Genomic DNA, 18,190 nt, shown 5'->3' on the forward strand with positions numbered 1-18,190 from the left:
GTAGGGTGCTCTTTCCAAGAGCCGGTGCAGACTCGATGGGCCGAATGGCCTCCTTCTGCACTGTAAATTCTATGATAATTGCATATGAGTGCTACATCATTACGTATTTCAGATTAGCATATCCATTCTGTTAACCCTTTATACTACACTACCCACCCCCAAGAAAACATTCTTCTTTCTAACAGTATGAAAATATATTTACATCTCATTTGTTTTTGAACAAAATTACTGTGTCCTATTCCTCTTGGCAACTCTGCATCTTTCCCTTGCCAGTGAAAATGAACAAAGTCTTCAAGTTCCTTTTCAAGGGTTACTGAAGAAATCAATCATTTGTATCTTGGCCATTTATCCTACGAACATACAATTTAGGAGTAAACCATTCATCCCCTTGAACCTACTCTGCCATTTGATAAGATCATAGTTGGTCTTCTTATGGCCTCAATTCTACTCTCCTGTCTGCCCTCTAAACCTTATGACTTTCTGGTCATTCAAGAATCTATCTAACTCAGTTTGAAGAGTATCCAATGACCCAGCCTCCGCTGCTCACTGGGAAAAGAATTTGTGACACTAATGACCCTTTGCAAGAAAAATAATCTCATCATCATCTTAAATAATAATAATCTTTATTCGTGTCACAAGTAGGCTTACATTAACACTGCAATGAAGTTACTGTGAAAAGCCATTAGTCGCACATTCCAGCGCCTGTTTGGGTACACTGAGGGAGAATTCAGAATGTCAAATTCACCTAACAAGCACGTCTTTTGGGACTTTGTGGCAGGAAATCGGAGCACCCGGAGGAAACCCACGCAGGCACGGGGGGAACGTGCAGACTCCGCACAGACAGTGACCCAAGCCGGGAATCGAAGCTGGGACCCTGGTGCTGTGAAGCAACAATGCTAAATGGAAGACCCCCCTTATTTTCAAACCATGCCACGACATCCTCTCGGTATCCACCCTGTCAAGTTCCCTCAGGGTCTTATATGTATCATTCTGTTTGATTTTCTTTTTTTTAAACGTATTTTATTATCAATATGCACCATAACTGGTTGCAACACACCACGAGAAACATAATTCCCGTCAATCAACTATGTGATTTTCTTTTCTCCTGAATTTTAGATTTCTGTAGCACCGAGGGTGGCCATTTAACCCATGGGGCGGATCACATCAACTTTCATCGCACGATGAAAAGTATTTTGGAAGCGAATGAACAGCCTAGTTTTTTTGCCTGACTTTCCATCTGGATTTGTATCCCGTACCAGTCAACGCAATGGGCACACTGCAGCTGAGCCAGCTGTGGGAATATCACGGGAGCAGTCAGCTACATGGTAATGTTGGAGAAGCAGTGTACAAGAGGAAAGCTGGGCGATCAAGGTCAGCCACCTGCAGCAGTCAACCAGCTTCCATACACTGCCATTGACGAAGAGATCATCGCTGTGTTCAGATTCAGGGTCCCAGGTTCCTTCCAAGCATCCGCAGGAACTCTCACCTCCATCTTGACCCCCTTTCAAAATCCAATTTTTTGCCCAACCGTCCCTACCCTCCCCCACAGGGCCATCTGTCACTTGATCATAAGTTCTACTTTCACGGCGCGCTGACACTTGTCCTGCTATTAACACATTCTGTGACCTTAACATCATGCCACCAACAGCACTTTCATCTTTAACACAACCATTAACTCTCCATTTGCCTTGTGTACAGACGTCCTTGTCAAATCTCTACTCGTTCCCATCTGTCCTTAACCTTCAGTTTTTCTCCACATCCTCTACCCCCGGTATAAAATCTATCCCATTCCTCCCTGTCTTTAGCTTTGAAGAATCAAATGAACTCAAAAAGTTGCCTCTGTTTGTCTCTCCAGAGATGCTGTCAGACCTGCTAAGTCTTTCCAGCATTTTCTATTTTCATTCCCTTGCTGTGTAGGATTCAGACAATTGCCAGGGTTTAGACAATGAATGTTTTCTTTTCTTCGTAAGGTAATTGCGACATACGGCACAGGCAGTGTTACACTAAAAGTAAACCCACTTTATTTTAATAGGTTGGAACATGCAGGCTTTCCGGGTGCATTTGTGCCCTGACATATTCATGCATGTTCCCCTTTGATTTTTGATGCCCTCTTTCATCATGTGAGTTGATAGGATTGCCCCAGTGTAAGGCTCTTGCTGTTTTTGCTGTGCCATCATGAATAGAAAGATCCAAAGTGTTAACAGTAAGTCTTCATAACGATTCATTGACCAGCAACCTATGCCTAACCTCTGGCATGGAGTTGTTTGCCAATGACATTGTAACCGAATAGGATGACCATAAAGGCAGGGTAACCCTCCGGGAAAAGCCTCATCCTCCTTCATCCCTGCACCCTCCTCCAATTAGAATGATAGTGGGCAAGTCGTAATCAGAAATTCCACCAATAACAGGCCTGAAATGTCTCAAGGAGGCCCGTAGAAATTGCAGGAGGTGGGTGAAGAGGGCAGAGCAAGTAGCGAATAAAAGGCACACTGCCCTTAAAGGTGAGAGCGACAGTAAGCGGAGATGGTGGCAGCAAAACAAAGAGAGGAAAAGAGAAGGAAATTTTAGTCAGACCAAGTTGGAGCATCCCTTAAAAGAAATAAGGCAGAGGTACAATTTTGTGATACTAGATCAAAAATGCCGGCAAGTGCTGAAAGATCCTCATGGGCCTCACGGTAGCATGGTGGTTAGCATCAATGCTTCACAACTCCAGGGTCCCAGGTTCGATTCCCGGCTGGGTCACTGTCTGTGTGGAGTCTGCACGTCCTCCCCGTGTGTGCGTGGGTTTCCTCCGGGTGCTCCGGTTTCCTCCCACAGTCCAAAGATGTGCGGGTTAGGTGGATTGGCCATGCTAAATTGCCCGGAGTGTAAGGTTAATGGGGGGATTGTTGGGTTACGGGTATACGGGTTACGTGGGTTTAAGTAGGGTGATCATTGCTCGGCACAACATCGAGGGCCGAAGGGCCTGTTCTGTGCTGTACTGTTCTATGTTCTATCCTTGGAAGCAAATGGAACTGCCAGTAAGTGGAATATCTCTACCAGCAGGATACCCCTGCAATGTCGCAGACAGTTCAACGATCTGACAAGGACAGCACAGGAAGGTGCAACAGCAGCTTAATGTCAAGACTGATTGATGTCAGCGAAGCACAGAGGCAAGTGTTCTCTGCATGCTATCCGTGCACACGCACTATTCTGTGGGGCGTCGCAGTGATCGCTAAATTAAAAGCCGCAGTTACTCTATCGCCTGGCTCTCTCTGAATCACATTCCCTCGCACGTAACCATGCATACATGTCCTGTGAAACACCACCTTTCATGTTGATGTCCTCATGCAGCTTTAATATTATCTTTCAAAATTTTTAAGGGAACAGCAAGGAAAAGAAAAAGGTCTGAGAATCTTACAGAAACTTAAAAGAAGTTAGCTCTTTGCGCAGGAGAAAATTGCTCAGAATTACTGAGTGCGTCAGACAGAGGGCCATTACACATCAAGGTGTTAACATCCAAGAGACTATCAAGGTCCTTGAAGGCAAATTCTCCCCAGCAGTGCAAGATGGGAAAGTAAAGGCCCCACAGTCCCGGCAGACTGAATTTTTATAAATGAAAAGAAAAATCATGGGCGTCATATCAGTAATTATTTTTAGTTCGCAGAGGCAAGAAACCAAAATTCAACAGTAGATGGCATAGCATTTCCAAACTTACACACACAAAATTTCCCCATTTCACCCCATGAGCACTCAACAACCCAGAAGGCAACAGAATATAATGCCCCTCCACCTTTCCCCCCCACCGGGGCGAGTTAGGCCTGCCTCATTCGAAGGCACTCAGTGCCTGATTGAGAGACTCAGCAAGCGGAAGAGAGAGGCCTGCTGTTAGCTGCCCCCTGATCTTTTTGCTGAGCCTCCTCTCCACCTCTACCCGCATGACCCTCACTCTGTGGACCCCCCCCCCCCCCCCCCCCCCCCAGCCATCCAGTTCCTGGATCCATCGGCAATCCCGGGCCTCGGGCAGGTGTGGTACCTGCAAGAGCCACTGCCTCCCATTGACACTGCTAAGCAATGAAGAGCTGCCAGCCTCCAATTGGCCAGCAGCTTTCAGCAGGTGGGACTTCGGCCCCGACCCCACCAGTTAAGCTCCTGACTGACGCTTAATTCAGTGAGCCTCCCCAAAAACAGGCTTGCGGTACTCTGGCTGTCTCTCCAGCCAGTGGATGAGACCCCCAATGCCTCCATTAATTCTCACCTAAGGAGTGAAGAAGGTAGTGCAGGTGTAGAAGTTTCATTGATGAGTCATAGTACACAAGGAAGATAGGGGATGTGGAAGATGAACTTGATGTTCCTCAGCACGGCCTCAGGCCTGGCTCTGAAAGGGATAGTTCTCAGAGGTCCAGCCATGAAGAAAGATATCCTTATGGAGACTCAGGGCAGGATTCTCCGTTTGGCATCCTAAGTTCACCCGCCGGATTTGAATCGAGGGAAATTTGCGCTCCCGCTAGGAATGCCAGCCAGGTGAAATTCAGGTGATGAAAATGAGCTCCACTCAACACAGACTGTCATCTCAGCCAAGAAGAGGGCTGCATAAAGACCAGTTCCCAGATTTTGGGAGACGGAGATAAATGCCATTGAGGAGAGGAGGGACACCCTCTTCCCTACGGGTGGGACGGAGACCCAAGCCCACTCTTCTCAACATCGCCTGGGATGAGGTGGCAGAGGCTGTCAGTGCTGGCAGTGTTACCAGGAGGACTGGCACGTAATACAGGAAGCAGGTGAACAACTTCCTCAGGACAGCTCAGGTGAGTCACCACCTCTGTGCCCCTGGCATCACCCTTGTCCTTCACTCCTCACAAAACCCCAATCCCCTAGAGGCCATCCCCTTACAACCTCCACCGAACCCCAACACATGTTTTGTCCTGTTTGGCAAGGAGCCTTGCACTCACATGCCACCCAGCTACAGAACCCATAAAACTCGCCTCCCAGTGTTTTACGATGTTCTTTCTGTATCCCCAAGGATAAGGCGCTCCATAATCGGTGGAAGCATGAGAAGATGGGAGGGGCATCCCAGACATTCAGGTCCACACCCTCTCAGAGAAGAGGACCCTGCAACCCGCGGGGGAGACCGAGGAGAGGGCAGTGGCTGCGATGGAAGTCGGCATGCAGCAAACAAGTGAGAGCCCAATGCAACGCAGATGTCCCTATAGTAAGTGAGTCACCCCTTTCCCACACACCAGTCCTTCTCAAAATCTCACCCCCATGTCTTTTGGCTTACAGAATCACCATCAGACGAGGCCGGTCCATCTGGAGTTGCTGCCCCTCCAGCTAGATCCTCAGCGCACACCAGAACGCCGCTCCGGGGAAGATGTTTTGCCCCAGCTTTCATCAGCACCATCCACGGTCGCAGAGACGATCACCTCAGTGTGTAATGTTAGTGATCAGTCTCCTGGGTCACTCTCTGCTGACCACCGCACACATGCAGCAGCACATCAGGTGGAGGCAGGGACTCCACAGGGAGTGGATGGTCAGAGGGCTGCCTGGTCCTAGGAAACAGCTGATTCCCAGAGAGGTGTCATGCTCCTGGGCATTATGATCCCATCACTCGTACGGATGCAGAAGCACAGTCAAAATCTACGGGAGGGTCAGCAACTTTCCGGCGACTGCAAGTACAGGTGAAGGAGTGCAGCTGCATTCAGTCGCAGGGAATGTTGCCGGCAATGCCACAACTGACAACGGCAAGTGTCCTGTATTCTTTCTTAACCACCCTATTAACCTGTCCTGCCACCTTCAGGGATCTATGGACAAGCACCCAAGATCCCTCTGTTTCTAAGCTTTCTACTGTCCTGCCACTCTCTTGTGCTATTCCTTCCAAAGTACATCACCTCACACTTTTCAGGGTTAAATTCCATCTGCCACTGATCTGCCCATCTGACCAGCCCATCATAATATTCCTGCAACCTAAGGCCTTCTTCTTCACTATTAACACCCCACCAGTCTTGGTGTCATCTGCAAACGTACCTGTCATCGCCCACTCCCACATTTTCTTCTATATTGTTTATATACATCATGAACAATAAGGGCTACAGCTATGATCCCTGTGGTACGTCACTGGACACCAGCCTCCAGTCACAGCCTTCTACCACCACCCTCTGTCTCCTAACACCAAGCCAGATTTGGATCCAATTTACCACGTTATCCTGGATCTCATACGCATTTACCTTCTTTATCAGTCACCCATGCGGGACCTTATCAAAGGCTTTGCTGAAATCCGTGTAAACTACATCAACTGCACTGACTTCATCTACAAACCTGGTCACCTCCTCAAAAAAATCTATCAAATTTGTTAGGCATGGCCTCCCTCTGATAAAGCCATGCGGACTGCTCCTGATCAAAGCTTGCCTGTCCAAATGGAGATTGATTCTGTCCTTCTGTTCTCCAAGAGTATCCCTGCCACTAATGTGAGGCTCACTGGTCTGTAATTTCCTGGTTTATCTCTAGCATAATTCTTGAAAAGTGGAACCACATTAGTCGTCCTCCAGTCCTCTGGTACCTTTCCTGTGGCCAGAGAGGAATTAAACATTAGCGTCAGAGCCCCTGTAATTTCATCCCTTGCCTCCCACAGCAGTCTAGGTCATCTGGACCTCATCTCAACCTGGGGATTTGTCCACTTTTAAGTCCACCAAAACCTCCAGAACCCCCTCACTCCCTATGTCAAACTGCTGAAGACCTCACAGTCCCTCTGTCTGAATTCTGGACCCACATCCACCTTCTCCAAAGTGAAGACAGTTGTGAAGTACTCGTTTAACAGCCTACGAAAGTCATCTGGCTCGACACACAGATTACCCACCCTTGGTCCCTAAGGATCCTACTCTTTCCCTAGTAATCCTCTTCCCCTCGATACATTTATGGAATGTCGAGGGGATTTCCCCCAATCTTACCCACCAGTGCTTTTTCATGCCTCCTCTTTGCTCTTCTAATTGCTTTTTCTGAGTGCCCCCTGTGCTGTCTATACTCCACGAGGGCCTCCATAGATTTGCTTCCTTTGTACCTGTTAAAAGTTACAAAAGGTACTTTTCTTTCCGAACCAGTCCTGAATATTCCGAGACACCAAGGGTTATCCGGACTTGGTACTCTTACGTTTTATCCGAAAAGGAACATGGTGGGCCTGTACTCTCGCCAACGCCTCCACTGCTGTGCTGTAGATTAACCCAGAAGTAGCTGTTCCCAGTCTACTTTTGCCAGATCCTGTCTTAATTTAACAAAATCATCATGGGTCGGTTTAGCTCAGTGGGCTAGACAGCTGGTTAGTAATGCAGAACCAGGCCAGCAGCGCGGGTTCAATTCCAGCTTACCCAAACAGGCGCCAGAAATGTGGAGACTAGGGGCTTTTCATAGTACTTGTGACTTTTCATACTTAGAACATAGAACATAGAACGATACAGCACAGTACAGACCCTTCGGCCCTCGATGTTGCACCGACATGGAAAAAAAACTAAAGGCCATCTAACCTACCCTTGTCATCCATATGCTTATCCAATAAACTTTTAAATGCCCTCAATGTTGGCGAGTTCACTACTGTTGCAGGTAGGGCATTCCACGGCCTCACCACTCTTTGCGTAAAAAACCCACCTCTGACCTCTGTCCTATATCTATTACCCCTCAATTTAAGGCTATGTCCCCTCGTGCTAGCCACCCCCATCCGCGGGAGAAGGCTCTCGCTGTCCACCCTATCTAACCCTCTGATCATTTTGTATGCATTTTGTATGAAACTTGTGACAATAAAAGATTATTATTATTATTCCTCCAATCCAAAATCCTTTTTGGCAGACAATCGCTTTCCTTTTCCATGACAAATTTAAAAATGTACAGTATTGTAGTTACCATCATTAAAATGCTTTCCCGCTGCCACCTCGAACACCTGTTCAGTTTTGGGTTGGGTTACTGGGTTATGGGGATAGGGTGGGGTTGTGGGCTTGGGTAGGCTGCTCTTTCAAAGAGCTGGTGCAGACTTGATGGGCCGAATGGCCTCTTTCTGCACTGTAAATTCAATGAACTAGGTCCGCCACTGCACCATCCTTGTTGGACATATCAATATGTTGATGTAAAAAGCTCTCTTGAATATATTTCAAGAAATCTGCTCCCTCTAAACCCTTTCCAATGTGACTATCCAAATTAATGTTGGGAAAGTTGAAATCCCCTCTATTATTGTTTTTCCACACCTGAGTGAATTGTCGAAACATCCGCTCCTCTATTGCCCTCTGACTATTTAGTGGTCTATAATACACACCCAGCAGTGAGACCACACCCTATTTAATCCTAAACTCTACCCACAAAGCCTCATGAGAAGACCCCTCCAGGATACCATCCCTACTTACTGCAGTAACAGACTCCTTAACTAATAATGCAGTACAACCTCCTCTTTTACACCCTCCCCTGTCCTACCTGAAGATCCTGGGCTGGATTCTCCCAAAATGGGACTATGGGCGGGATTCTATCAGCCCGGGGCCGGGCCGGAGAATCGGAGCGACCGGCGCGAATCGCGCCACGACGCCGGGACGCAATTTCCAACAGAATGAAGAATCGGTACCATTGGCGCCGGCATGGTCGGCGCGGCGCTGGTCAGGAGCCGCTCTACCCGACTCCCCTGCCAATCTCAGCCCGGGATGGGCCGAGCGGTCCGAAACAAAAAACCCGAGTCCCACTGGCGCCGTCTTACCCGGCTGGACGTCGGCCTGGAAGGGTCCGGGGACGGCCTATGCGGGGGGGGGAGGGGGGAGTCCGACCCCCGGGGGAGGCCTCTGTTGTGGCCTGGCCCGCGATCGGAGCCCACCTATCAGCAGGCCGGCCTCTCGGGCTGGGGGCCTCCTTTCTTCAGCGCCGGCCCTTTTAGACCTGCGCCATGTTGCGTCGGGGCCGGCGCGGAGAAGGGAGACATTGCGCATGCGCACATTGCTCTGCCGGGGGCTAGCAGGGACCCGGAGTAAATCTCGCAGCTTTAGCGGCGGATACGGGCACCCACACTTCTGATTCGGAGTCCGTGCATGTGCACGGCGGCGGCCTCCAAAGGCCAGCCGAGCTCCATGGCGGACTCGGACTGCGGAGCCACACAGAGAAAGGAGACACTCCTGATTGGCCGCATGCCCGAGCCTGGAAACGCACAGATCTAATCCCCGGCCACCTATAAGGCCCCTCCTGGCCTCCGATCCCCCACCCCTGACCAGGGCAGCCGTGAACTGAGTCCGCAGCTGCCACGCCAGCACCCCGACCGGCAATAGGTGATTAGTTCCACGCCATCAGGAACTCGGCCGGTCAAGAGTGGAGGATTGCTGGGCGGGCCTCTGACAATGGGCCCCCAGCCGCGCGCCGTAATTTGCGGTCATGCCAATTTTCGGGGCCCAGAGACTCGTCAGACCAGCGTCGGGCCCAATTACGGCATGAAAGTGGATTCTCCGCCCCTGCGACGGCCGCCATTTTGGCACAGGGCTGCGGAGAATCTAGCCCCTTATATTCCAGAATGTTGAGCTGTCAGTCCTGCCCCTCCCTCAACCATGACTCTGTGATAGCAGCAACATCACAACTCTATGTGTCAATACATACGCTTAACTCATCTATCTTACCTGTGATACTTGAAGCATTAAAGTATAGACCATCCAGCCTCATCTTACTCGCTTGAAACTCAACATGCTGTGTTTGCTGTGTCCTATTGCATAAAAACTCTGTGTCCCCCTCCCCCTGCCAATCTAGTTTAAATCCCTCCTGGCAGCACTAGCAAATCCTGCAAGAATTTTCGTCCCATTCTGGTTCGGGTTTGATTTGATTTGATTTGATTTATTGTCACATGTACCGAGGTACAGTGAAAAGCATCTTTCTGTGGCCACGGGAACATACACAGTACGTACATAGTAGACAAAAGGAAGAATCGACAGAGCATATTGACAAATGGTATATTGACAAACAGTGATTGGTTACTGTGCGGAGCAAGGGGCCAAACAAAGCAAATACATGAGGAGCAGCTTAGGACGTTGTGAATAGAGGGCGCGATTCTCCGCAAATGCGACGAGTCGTAAAGGCTGCCGTGAAACTGGCCGTGTTTCATGGCAGCCTCCACGCCCCCTCCCAGGACCCGATTCTGCCCCCCGGGCGGGGCTAGCAGTGGGGCCCCGTGAGCCACGGCATCGCAGCCTTAGCGACCGTCGCTAAGTCCACGCGCCAAGCGTCACACCGGTTGACGCGCACGATGACGTCAGCCGCGCATGCGCGGATTGGACGGCTCCAACCCGCGCATGCGCGGGGCCGTCATCTCCCTCGGCCGCCCCGCGGACTGCTCCTGCGGGGCGGCGGAGGGAGAAAGAGTGCGTCCGTTACGGACGCACTGCCCGCGATCGGCAGCAAGCGGGTGTGTTTACAGCCGTAAAAACGGCCGTAAAGGCCTGGAAACTCGGCCCATCGGCCTGGGGAGAATCGCTGTTCGCCGTAAAAAAACGGCGAGCAGCGATTCGTGTCGTGGGGCGGCCGTGGGGGGGGGGGGAGAATAGCGGGAGGGCGTGAAAAATGTCAGGGACGCCCTCCCGCTATTCTCCGACCCGTCGTGGGCAGCAGAGAATCACGCCCAGAGTTCTTACAGGGATCAGATCAGTCCGAGGGAGAGTCGCTGAGGAGACTCGTAGCTGTTTGGAAGAAGCTGTTCCTATGTCTGGATGTGCGAGTCTTCAGATTTCTGTATCTTCTGCCTGATGGAAGGGTCTGGAAGAAGGCAAAGCCTGGGTGTCAGGGGTCTCTGACAATGCTGCCTGCCTTCCTGAGGCAGCAGGAGGTGTAGACAGAATCAATGTGCGGGTGGCAAGCTTGTATGACGCATTGGGCTGAGTTCACCACACTGCAGTTTCTTGCGATCTTGGACCGAGCAGTTGCCATACTCGGCTATGATAGATAGAGATAGAGAAATACAGCACAGAACAGGCCCTTCGGCCCACGATGTTGCGCCGAACTTTTGTCCTAGGTTAATCATAGAATTTTGGACAATTTTTCATGGCCAATCCACCCAACCTGCACATCTTTGGACTGTGGGAGGAAACCGGAGTACCCGGAGGAAACCCACGCAGTCACGGGGAGGATGTGCAGACTCCACAGCTGGTGCTGGATGATGCAGCTGGATAGGATGCTCTCTATGGCACATCTGTAGATGTTTGTGAGAGTCGGTGCGGACATGCCGAATTTCTTTAGCTTCCATAGGAAGTAGAGACATTGTTGGGCTTTCTTGACTGTTGCATCAATGGGAGTGGACCAGGACAGACTGTTGGTGATGGTGGCCCCCAGGAGCTTAAAGCTATCAACCATCTCCATTTCGGAGCCATTGATGCAGACGGGGCGGAGTGGAGGGGCCGTGATACGCTTCCTGAAGTCGATGATCAGTTCCTTGGTCTTTCCGACATTTAGAGAGATGGATGCAGACCATCCCACTTGTACAGGTCCCGCCTTCCGCAGAAACGATCCCGGTGATCCAGGAATCTAAACCGTCCCATCCTGCACCAACTCTTGAGCAATGCAATCATTTGCCCTATTCTCCTATTTCTGTACTCGCTCGCAAGTGGCAAAAGACTCTGTTTCCACACTCCTGACTTAAACTAAGGCTACAGCCAGGAGGTTTGATGGAGTCAAGGCCAGATGCATGAAAATGTTGGCTAAAGATAAAGGGAACACCTTCCGCTTTGCCAACGTTTAACTGAAGGAAGTATATTGCCAGCCAGACAGTTAGCGAGTGTAAAAGAGCCTTTGAATTGCTAAAAGAGACAGAGAGGTGTTGTGAAAGTGGGCTCATAACCTCGGAATATCATCCTCAAGAGCAGCATGTTAATGCTGAAGAAACCAAGGATGGGAGTGGGCCATATACGCAGAAGAAAAACATTTGGAAACAAGATAAAGAATTTTGCACCATGGGCGGTGAGTGAAAGCTTGTCCTGGACTAAGATATTTGAATATAATAGGGTTGTGTGGTAATTATTGCCCACATGTTTATTTTAATTACAGTTTATTACAGTGCAACAGCAAGATATGAATTTGCCTGTCAGGTGTAGCAACTGACTGCCAAGACTCCAGTGGGATAGTAGATTTTCAAGTTAAGTATGCAGAATTCAATACACCTCAAAAGAAACGAGTCATTGAATTGAACCAGATTTTGATTTTCACAATTGATTTTAGGTCCTAATTGCTATATTAATCACTGACTTTTTGAACATCTTTGCAACATAATTGATTCATTTCAGAGGACTGTCATTCGTTTTTATAGCCCATCTGAATGGCACATTTTACTCTACATCAGACCTTTTGAGTATTTCAGGCACACGATTCTTCGCCTGTTGCAGTAATCTTGTGAATCACTGTGCCTTCTCGGAGAAGTGAGCAGAATTCTGACGAGGCCAATGGCTGCAACTAATGTATTCGTTTCAGGTGGTGAATACTAAACAAGATCATATTTAAAAATGGATTTTTATCGTTTGCTGCTTCAGAGAAGCATATATCATTGACTCAACGGCACCATTTAATTTTAGAAGAGGGATATTGGGGGAAAAATGTGCTGTATTGGCTTCGAAAGAAGATTAAGTGTTATGGGATGGAAATCAATGACATCTCTCTCAGCACTGGAAGGAAGGAAGTCGCTGGAGGTCAAATCATATATTTTTAAAAAATCTCTCACACTGGGTACATCAAAATTGCGTCCTCCAGCCCGAATTTTGTAGCTCTTAAGATCTTGCTTTTCCGCCCAGGCAACAATTAGAGAAACACCGAGGAGAAGCCCAACACAGCTCAAATGATCAAAAATAATTGGAGTTCTCTTGTTAACTACCATGCTCACAGCAATGTAACCATGGGAAGCACACAAGCCTCCCACAAAACACACCACATTAATCCAGTCTTAGGATTCGTTTAGTGTCAAAGCCCTATTTTGTGAGCTGAGGCAGTTTTTCTGATCTCCTAACTTTCTGAAGCCAAGTTAGCAAAGCAAATTGCTCTCAGGTAGCAACCAGCCAACAAGAGCTGCAGGACAGTGCAATAATGATGATCCACCCTGCAGCTTTCCTTTGCTCAGCAATTCCATGACATTAGGAATTTACCTGTGGGAGTTAAGAGGTTTAACCCTTTGTTCCGCATTATCATGACATATCATTTGAGGATTTGAACAAGACATCGGGCGCGATTCTCCGAAAAAAAATTCCAGGTGCTCTAGAGAACGTGAATTGCCGTGGAATTCCCGGTGCTTGGCACAGCGTGGCCGGCAACACTATTCAACGTTCATTTGTCCGCTTAACGAGGCCTCACGAGCTTCCCGGCCCACATGCCAGCTAGGCAGCTGATTCGCCGGGACCACAATTGCTAGCCCCCCCCCACTAGCCGCACTCGATCAGCCAATGCTATCCTGCTCACAACAATGGCGCTGAGGAGACCAGCTCCAAGATTCGGGAATGCTGACCTGGGAGGACCTTGGACATGGTGGAGGCCAAGAGGGATGTCCTGTTCCCCCGAGGGTCCCGAGGGTGAGTCACAAGGCAGGCAGTGCTGTCTGGGACGAGGTGGCGGCCGCAGACAGCTCGGTCAGTGTGATCAGGAGGACAGGCCTCCAGTGTTGGAAGAAGGTCAACCACCAACACCAGGCAGCAGGAGTGAGCAGACACCAACATCCCACCCCCAAGGGAGCATCCCCCATGCCCCCAGATGACCCCCTACCCTCCCTCCAACCCTCTCCCCCTTCTGCACTCCCTCCACACACCCCTTCAACCCCTCCACCCTAGCCCTCCCTTCACATTCGCCCCAACAACTGTGAACAGCGCGTGTGGCTAAAGATGCCCTCTCTGTGTCCCCTCAGGAAAAGCTCTGCCATAATCGGCGGGAGAGGGCCCAGAATGGCGGTGGGGTGCCTGACTTGAGAATCCTCGCCTCCATCAAGGAGCGGGGCCTGGAGGTGACTGGTGTGGCCGAGGACAGGATGGTCATCAACGCGGAGGCTGGCGGATGCCGCAGAGGTGAGTGACCACCAGGCTCCACCCGGAGGACCTGTCAAATGTGAGTAGTGATTGCCTTAGTGTCTGGCCCATCCCTCCCACTGACCACATCTCCATTCTCCCGCAGGTCCAGCAGCCGATGGCTGACCTATCCCGGGCGGTCCCCTCTCCTGATTCGGAGGAGAACACTTCGGAGGAGAGCTCCGAGGGTGCAACTGTTATAGTCGCGGCACAGCTGTCATCCCACCCTCCACCAGCACAGATACACGTATCTCTGTGGGAAATTTTAGTGGTCAGGTTTCTGGGGCACAATCTGGTGAGCACTGATCGAACCATCAATTCAGCGAACACGTGTAGTTGGATCTGAACAGAGGCTTTAATACACTTACAACAGAGCCAGCCTATTCGTCGTTGAACTCCAGATGACTGCAGGCTGGCTCTCAGGCACTGATCTTTATACATCGGTCCTGGGTGGAGCCATGGGAGGAGCCCAGTACAAACTCTCGCGTACTCCCAGAGCGACTCCCCCTGGTGGTCGGATAGTGCAACTACACTTACAATGGTGGATAGTGAACATATATACACGGAGTTATATTGGCAACTATATACAGCATTGATCTTACAACGGGTAGATAACGAACATATATACATGGAGTGATATTGGCAACTATATATAGTGTGAATCACATTCACCACATTCACCCCCTGTTAAAAGAATCAAGTCCGACGGGGGTGATGGCTCAAAGAGTCAGTCTGTCCGGTGGACGAATTTTCCGTTTTGATCTGCGGAGCACCGGGGTTGCAGCCTCTTGCGGTGGCTGGGCAGGCATCGAGGTCTGGGGTACGGTTGCCGGCTCCGGAGCAAGTCTTGTCCGAGCCTCGTACACCTCCTGGTCAAAATGGAGACTGGGGGCGCGGGGGACGGGTTGCTGCTGGCGCTCAGGACTGGTGGGGTGAGCTCGCAGAATCGGGGGCGCAAGGGGGCGGCCGCATCGGGAACGGGGAAAGGAGTTCCTCGGTGGGGGGCTGGATCCAGCGGGTGCCAGGTCCCGGAGGGATACTGTGTCCTGGCGACCATCCGGGAACTCAACAAATGCGTACTGTGGGTTGGAATGAAGCAGGCGCACCTTTTCAACAATGGGGTCGGTTTTGTGTGCCCTGACGTGCTTCCTTAGGAGAACCGGGCCTGGCGTCCTCAGCCACGCCGGAAATGAGACCCCTGTGGTAGTGCCCCTGGAAAAAATGAAGAGTAGCTCGTGGGGCTTTGGTTGGTAGCTGTACACAGGAGGGATCTAATTGCATGGAGCGCGTCAGGGAGAACTTCCTGCCATTGGGAAACTTGGAGCTTTCTGGACCTGAGGGTCAGTAGGACGGTCTTCTAAACCGCCGCGTTCTCCCTCTCCACCTGTCCGTTCCCCCTGGGGTTGTAGCTGGTAGTCCTGCTTGAGGCGATGCCCTTGTCGAGCAGGTACTGACGCAGCTCGTCACTCATAAAGGACGCACCCCGGTCGCTGTGCACGTAGCTGGGGAAACCGAACAGGGTGAAGACACTATGCAGGGCCCTAATGACTGTGTGGGAGGTCATATCGGGGCATGGGATGGCGAAGGGGAATCGGGAGAACTCGTCAATAATGTTAAGGAAGTAAATGTTTTTGTTAGTGGAGGGGAGTGGCCCTTTGAAATCGATCGCAAGGCGTTCAAAGGGCCTAGAAACCTTGACCAGGTGGGCCCTGTCTGGTCGATAGAAGTGCGGTTTGCACTCCGCACAGATCGGGCAGTCCCTGGTGACCGCTTTTACCTCCTCGTTGGAGAAAGGCAGGTTTCGGGCTCTGATGTAGTGGACGAGCCGGGTGACCCCTGGGTGGCAGAGGTCATCGTGGATGGCTTTTAGGCGGCTGATTTGCGCGCTGGCACATGTCCCGCGGGATAGGGCATCCGAGGGCTCGTTGAGCTTCCCCGGTCGATATTTGATATTGTAATTGTAGAATGAGAGTTCAATCCTCCACCGAAGAATTTTGTTATTTTAAATTTTGCCCCTTTGCGAGTTGTCGAACATGAAGGCGACCGACCGTTGGTCGGTAATGAGGGTGAACCTCCTACCTGCGAGGTAGTGCCTCCAGTGTCGGATAGCCTCCACGATGGCTTGTGCTTCCTTCTCGACTGAGGAGTGTCGGAGTTCTGAAGCGGATAGGGTACGGGAGAAAAATGCAACGGGCCGCCCTGCTTGGTTTAAAGTGGCTGCTAGCGCTACCTCTGGGGCGTCGCTCTCAACCTGAAAGGGAGTGGATTCATCCACCGCCCGCATGGCTGCTTTGGCGATGTCATCCCTGATACAGCTGAAGGCCTCGCGCGCCTCAGCAGACAGGGGAAATAGTGTGGCCTTGAAGAGTGGCCGGGCTTTGTCCGCATATTGGGGGACCCACTGGGCGTAGTACGAAAAGAGCCCCAAGCACCGTTTGAGGGCCTTGGGGCCATGGGGGAGGGGGAGTTCTAAGAGGGGGCGCATGAGGTCCGGGTCTGGGCCCAGGACTCCGTTCCCCACGATGTAGCCGAAGATGGCTAGTCTGTTTGTGCGGAACACGCATTTCTCCTTGTTATATGTAAGGTTTAATTTTTGGGCCGTCTGGAGAAAACGGTGGAGGTTGGCGTCGTGGTCCTGCTGGTCATGGCCGCAGATGGTAACATTATCCAGATACGGAAATGTGGCCCGCAGCCCGTACTGGTCTACCATTCGGTCCATTGCTCGTTGCAACACCGAAACCCCGTTAGTGACGCCGAAGGGAACCCGGAGGAAATGGATGAGGCGGCCATCGGCCCCGAACGCCGTGTAGTGGCGGTCCTCCGGGCGGATTGGGAGCTGGTGGTATGCAGACTTCAGATCCACCGTGGAAAATACCCGATATTGGGTGATCTGGTTTACCATGTCAGCAATTCTGGGGAGGGGATACGCGTCTAGGAGCGTAAAGCGATTGATGGTCTGGCTATAATCGACGACCATGCGGAATTTGTCCCCGGTCTTGACAACCACCACCTGAGCTCTCCAGGGACTGTTACTGGCCTCTATGATCCCCTCACTGAGCAGCCTTCGGACCTCCGTTCTGATAAATACCCTATCCTGCAGGCTGTACCGCCTGCTGCGGGTGGCTACCGGTTTGCAATCCGGGGTGAGGTTGCCGAAGAGAGGAGGGGGGCGATGCGCAGCGTGGCGAGGCTGCAGATAGTGAGTGGGGGCAGGGACCCGCCGAAGCTGAGGGTGAGACTCTTGAGATTACATTGGAAATCCAAGCCTAAGAGGAGTGGCGCGCAGAGGTCGGGCAAGACATACAGTTTATATTTGGAATAGCTAGCATCTCGAATCGTTAGCGTTGCTGTAGTGCGGCCTTGGATTTGGATGGAATGGGAGCCCGAAGCGAGGGCGATAGTTTGGTTGACGGGATAAATAGGGAGGGAACAGCATCTTACCAGCTCTGGGTGTATGAAGCTCTCTGTGTTCCCGGAGTCGAAGAGGCACGACATGTTGTACCCGTTGATCTGGACCTCCGTCATCGAATTTCTCAGATGCTTGGGGCGAGATTGGTCGAGGGTGACCGTGTTGAGTTGCAGGCCGCGTGGTGGGTGCCTGGGGGAGTCGAATTCTTCCGATCGGGCGTCCTGTCGAGTAGATGCCGCTGCGTTCTGGCGAGCTTGATGCAGGAACACTGCGCTGAGTTGCGGGCCATGTGGTGACTGCCCGGGGAGGTCGTACTCCTCCGATGAGCTGTTTGAGTCTGGGGATGCAGCTAGAGCCAATGGATTGCACGTGGAGGGTGGTGATGAAGATGGCGTTCAAGATGGCGGCCCCCATGAATTGCACGTGGCCGGACGCATGGTGGAGGTTTGCCAAGATGGCGGCCCCCATGGATCGCACGTGGTGGGAGGGGACGGAGCCCGAGCGTAGGCCGCAGCGTTTCGGGCCCCGCGGGCCTGCTCGTGCTGGGGGCGATGTTTTTGGACTGTTGGGGTGTTGAGGGCTGGGGCCCTTCTGCCGAGGCACACTCTAGCATAGTGGCCTTTCTTCCCGCAGCTGATGCAGGTCGCGGATCTGGGTAAGCAGTGCTGCCGCGGGTGCTGGCTTTGTCCACAGAAGTGGCAGGCTGGAGCAGTTGAATAACTGGTTTGGGGAGCTGAATAGTGGCAGGCTGGAGCAGTTGAATAACTGGCTTGGGGAG

Source organism: Scyliorhinus canicula, chromosome 2, assembly GCF_902713615.1.
Source record: "Scyliorhinus canicula chromosome 2, sScyCan1.1, whole genome shotgun sequence".
Classification (NCBI taxonomy): Eukaryota; Metazoa; Chordata; class Chondrichthyes; order Carcharhiniformes; family Scyliorhinidae; genus Scyliorhinus; species Scyliorhinus canicula.